The sequence below is a fragment of the Salvelinus namaycush genome, chromosome 13 (assembly GCF_016432855.1).
Source record: "Salvelinus namaycush isolate Seneca chromosome 13, SaNama_1.0, whole genome shotgun sequence".
Taxonomy (NCBI): Eukaryota; Metazoa; Chordata; class Actinopteri; order Salmoniformes; family Salmonidae; genus Salvelinus; species Salvelinus namaycush.
Genome location: NC_052319.1, coordinates 40,836,317 through 40,842,233, shown reverse-complemented (window position 1 = coordinate 40,842,233; position 5,917 = coordinate 40,836,317).

Here is a 5,917-nt window from a genome sequence, read left to right as displayed (position 1 = left end):
TTCATCCATTCACTCATCCATTCACAGCTGTAACTGATTCTAATATTCATCCATTCACAGCTGTAACTGATTATAATATTCATCCATTCACAACTGTAACTGATTCTAATATTCAGCCATTCACTCATCCATTCCCAGCTGTACCTGATTCTAATATTCATCCATTCACTCATCCATTCACAGCTGTAACTGATTATAATATTCATCCATTCACAACTGTAACTGATTCTAATATTCATCCATTCACTCATCCATTCACAGCTGTAACTGATTCTAATAGTCATCCATTCACAACTGTAACTGATTCTAATATTCATCCATTCACTCATCCATTCACAGCTGTAACTGATTCTAATATTCATCCATTCACAGCTGTAACTGATTCTAATATTCATCCATTCACAGCTGTAGCTGATTCTAATAGTCATCCATTCACAGCTGTAACTGATTCTAATATTCATCCATTCACAGCTGTAACTGATTCTAATATTCATCCATTCACAACTGTAACTGATTCTAATATTCAGCCATTCACAACTTTACCTGATTCTAATATTCATCCATTCACTCATCCATTCACAGCTGTACCTGATTCTAATAATCATCCATTCACAACTGTAACTGATTCTAATATTCATCCATTCACTCATCCATTCACAGCTGTAACTGATTCTAATATTCACCCATTCACAGCTGTAACTGATTCTAATATTCATCCATTCACAGCTGTAACTGATTCTAATATTCATCCATTCACATCTGTAACTGATTCTAATATTCATCCATTCACATCTGTAACTGATTCTAATATTCATCCATTCACAGCTGTAACTGATTCTAATATTCATTCATTCACAACTGTAACTGATTCTAATATTCATCCATTCACAGCTGTAACTGATTCTAATATTCATCCATTCACTCATCCAAACACAAGTGTAACTGCCATCCACCTGTGTGTTTATTATGATGGGGAAATGAAACTTGAACACACAGAGCATTATGAATGTAATTCCCCAATATTCAAGCTAGAACCAAAGTATCTTAGTTTGTTTTCGAATGCCACCGTTATGAAATGTACCAAGTTTTTTCTGCTCCCACATCTTAAGGGGAAATGAAGGTACTGTACTAATATATACCTTACTTTCACTAAGATTTTTGTTGTTTGAATATTTGCTGGCAAATATTCCCACTGGGCAAACACACTGGTTGAATCAAAGTTGTCTCGACGTCATTTAAATTCAAATACGTTAAACCAACGTGGAATAGACGTTGAATTGACGTCTGTGCCCAGTGAGTTGTTTGTTTGTCCCGGGCAAACATTAGGCCTTATGATCTGTTCAGTAAAAATGACAGTTAATGTCTCTGATATGAGGTTGCCTTTAAGACTTTTTCATTTTCACATTGATTTAACATTACATTACATGCTAATAGTAATGCTTTTGTACCTTGTGCCTCATCAGTATTTTCATTGCAATTAAGCTGCTTTCATTCTGTATATTGCCAGCTTGAACCCTTCAGCCTGATTGTATTACCGTATGTGCATTTTCCTTTGTCTTCCGTGATGGATGAAATGGGATATTAGTATTTTTATCGTCTTGTTTTCATCATCTGTAAAACTATGCATAGAAACTGAAAGTGACGTGAAAAGTTGTGTGGCAATAACCCCTTACTCTCTTTGAAAAAGCCTTTTAACTTCTACTTCAGAATTGTGTCAATATCCTCCAACTACTACAATGCTTGATTTCTTCTTGCTCTTAATTATTATGTTCCCATTCTGTGTAAAGGGAAGTCAGGAACAATGTAAGTGGTTCATTCTCTAATGAACTGAAGCGGAAGGTGGCTGTTTTGGCAGCTCCTCGGACTCTATAAAGATTTAATTCTGGCACATTTCAACACGGTAATGAAGTGCAAGAGCCAGAGCTGTCTGGCCTGTGAGAGAACTCTCTCACTCACCAGGAAGTGGAACAGAGGGTCCCAGACATAGCCACAGGGAGTTCACCTATCCTCTCCCGGACTGGACCACAGGCAAACTGGCTTCCTGATTACTGCCTAATCTTTTTATGACCAACTTTAAAAGTCCAATGCAGCTGTTTTTATCTCAATATCTCAATATTTTGGGGGTAACAACCTTACTGTGATTGTTTTCAATTAAAATGGTCAAAAAGAAACAAAAATAGCTTGTTAGCAAATAGAAATTTATCGCAATCATTTTGCTAGGACTGTCTGTGAGTGGTTTGAGTGGGGAGGGGAAACAAAAAATGTGCTGTTATTGTCTTTCTTATTGGTCTATTAACAAAACAGGCTGAAATTTCAGGCGGTCTTTTCAAACAGCTCTTACACTAAAACGGCATTAGCATAATTGTCACAATTTCACAGTTTTTTTCCAACCTCATAGTGTGGAAATATATATAAATGTTTTTGACTGCACTGAGCCTTTAAGTCGGGCAAGTACCATGAAGTCCAAGGAACTGTCCGTAGATCTCAGACATGCATTGTGATGAGGCATATATCTGGGGAAGGGTATAAAGCAATTTCTAGAGTGTTGAAAGTTTCCAAGATCACAATAATCTCCATCATTGGGAAATTGAAAAAATAAGGAACTACCTCGACTCTGAGCAGAGCTGAATGTCCGACCAAACTGAGCAACCGGGAAAGAAGGACTTTCGACCAAGAAGCCCATGACCACTCTGATAGAACTACAGAGTTCCTTGGCTGAGATGTCTCTACAGCACTTCACCAATCTGGGCTTTATGTGAGAGTGGCCAGATGGAAGCCACTCCTGAGAAAAAAGGCACATGACAGCACGCCTGGAGTTTACAAAACGGCACGTCAAAGATTCTGTGGTCTCATGAGACAAAAACGGAACTGTTTGGACTGAATGCAAAGCGCTATGTCTGGAAAATAACACACAGCTCATCACCCGTCTAACACCATTCCTAATTCAAACAATCAAATTAAATCTTATTTGTCACATGCGCAGAATACAACATTAAGAATTTACCGTGGATTTCCTTACTTACGAGTCCTTAACCAACAATGCAGGTTTTTATTAAAAAGTAAGTAAGATAAATCTGCTAAATAAAATTAAGGAAAATTAGTAACACAATAAAATAACAATAATGGGGCTGTATACAAAGGGTACTGGTACCGAGTCAATGTGCAGGGGTACGGGTTAGTCGAGGTAATGGAGGTAATATGTACTGTAGATGTAGGTAGAGGTAGTGACTATGCATAGATAATAAACAGAGTATTAGCAGAGCGTGTGTGTGTGTGTGTGTGTGTGTGTGTGTGTGTGTGTGTGTGTGTGTGTGTGTGTGTGTGTGTGTGTGTGTGTGTGTGTGTGTGTGTGTGTGTGTGTGTGTGTGTGTGTGTGTGTAGCGTCAATATGCACGTGTGTGTGTGTTAGTGTCAGTGTAGTATGTGTGAGTGTGTGGTTAGAGTCCAGTGAGTGTACGTCGAGCCTGTGCAAAAGAGTCCGTGCAAAACAATTATAATAAATCCGAATAAAAAAAGGGGGTCATTGCAAATAGTCAAGGTAGCCATTTGATTAACTGTTCAGCAGTCTTATGGCTTGGGGGTAGAAGCTGTTCAGGAGCCTTTTGGTCCCAGACTTGGTGCTACCGCTTGCTATGCGGTAGCAGAGAGAACAGTCTTTGATCATTTTTTGGACCTTCCTGGTATAGAGGTCCTGGATGACAGGAAGCTCGGCCCCAGTGATGTACTGGGCCGTACACACCAGTGGAGGCTCCTCAGAGGAGGAAGGGGTGGACCATCCTCCTCAGTGAATTTCATAAATGTTTTAATTATAAAACATTAAAGTTATAATTTTTAGATAAAACGATACTACATATAATCACATCACCAAATAATTGATTAAATCCCACTATTTTGCAAAGAAGGTCAACAGTAGCCTCAACAACACTCTGTAGGGTAGCACCATGGTGTAGCCGGAGGACAGCTAGCTTCCTTCCTTCTCTGGGTACACTGACCTCAATACAAAACGTTGGAGGTTCATGGTTCACACCCCCTTCCATAGACTTAAACAGAAATTATAACAAATGTGTCTCTTGACCTGTGTGCACCTACAGTACCAGTCAAAAGTTTGAAAATACCTACTCATTCAAGGGTTTTTCTTTATTTTTACTATTTTCTACATTGTAGAATAATAGTGAAGACATCAAAACTATGAAATAACACATATGGAATCATGTAGTAACCAAAAAAGTGTTAAACAAATGTAAATATATTTTATATTGATATTCTTCAAATAGCCACCCTTTGCCTTGATGACAGATTTGCACACTTTTAGCATTCTCTCAATCAGCTTCACCTGGAATACTTTTCCAACAGTCTTGAAGGAGTTTCCACATATGCTCAGCGCTTGTTGGCTGCTTTTCCTTCACTCTGCGGTCCAACTCATCCCAAACCATCTCAATTGGGTTGAGGTTGTGTGATTGTGGGGGCCAGATCATCTGATGCAGCACTCCATCACTCTCATTCTTGGTCAAATAGCCCTTACACTTTCTGGAGGTGTGTTGGGTCATTGTCCTGTTGAAAAACAAATGATAGTCCCACTAAGTGCAAACCAGATGGGATGGCGTATCACTGCAGAATGCTGTGGTAGCCATGCTGGTTAAGTGTGCCTTGAATTCTAAATAAATCACTGACAGTGTCACCAGCAAAGCACCCCCACACTATCACACCTCCTCCTCCATGCTTCACGGTGGGACCCGCACATGGGGAGATCATCTGTTCACCTATTCTACGCCACACAAAGACACGGTGGTTGCAACAAAAAATCTCAAATTTTGACTCATCAGACCAAAGGACACATTTCCACCGGTCTAATGTCCATTGCTCGTGTTTCTTGGCCCACTCAAGTCTCTTCTTATTGGTGTCCTTTAGTAGTGGTTTCTTTGCAGCAATTCGACCATGAAGGCCTGATTCACACAGTCTCCTCTGAACAGTTGATGTTGAGATGTGTCTTTTACTTGAACTCTGTGAAGGATTTATTTGGGCTGCAATCTGAGGTACAGTTAACTCTAATGAACTTATCCTCTGTAGCAGAGGTAACTCAGGGTCTTCCTTTCCTGTGGCGATCCTCAAGAGATCCAGTGTTATCATACCGCTTGATGGTTTTTGTGACTGCACTTGAATAAACTTAACATTTTCCGGATTGACTGACCTTCATCTCTTAAAGTAATGATGGACTGTCATTTCTCTTTGCTTATTTGGGACCCAATTCAGGAAACTAGGCTGAATGTCGCAAGTCAAGACTTCACAGAAGAGCCGTTTGAATGTAATTTTTTTTTAATTATCTAAATGCAAAATGCCTTCTCGAACATGTGAACTTTCATGTGCCTTAATAACAAACTTGAATGCCATCTGTAAATACGAATACAATTGTTAAATTACGAGCCTTGTTGGTTAAGCCACAGAAAAAGCAAGCAACTTTTCCACTAGCCATGGCTGAGATAATTAGTGGGCTGGACATGCAGAGAGAGGAGTTCGGATTGGTCTGCCATATAGAAGGATGCTGTATATTTGAGCTCGTCAGTCTGTGTTAGTAATCCTGTCTAACGCGGCTTTTAATTTTTTTTATTGTGTAGTGGACCTGCATTAGTGTTTCTCTCCACTTTCTGGAGGATCAAGTTTTGAAATCAGTGGAATTAGAGTATGATAGCTAAGGAGATGGAGAAAACACCTGTCTCCGGATTACATCTTTAAACTAAGGGCAATCGCGGTATGGCATTCCTGACAGGGAGACGCATCCATCCTGCATGATGATGTATACAGGTAACGTTAAGATAATCTAGCGTTATCTAGCTACATTTTCAGATATTGCACGTTTCTAATTTTGACAGAAAGTGTTTTAATTTCAAGCTAAAATGTACTCTTAGCTAGCTAGGTAATG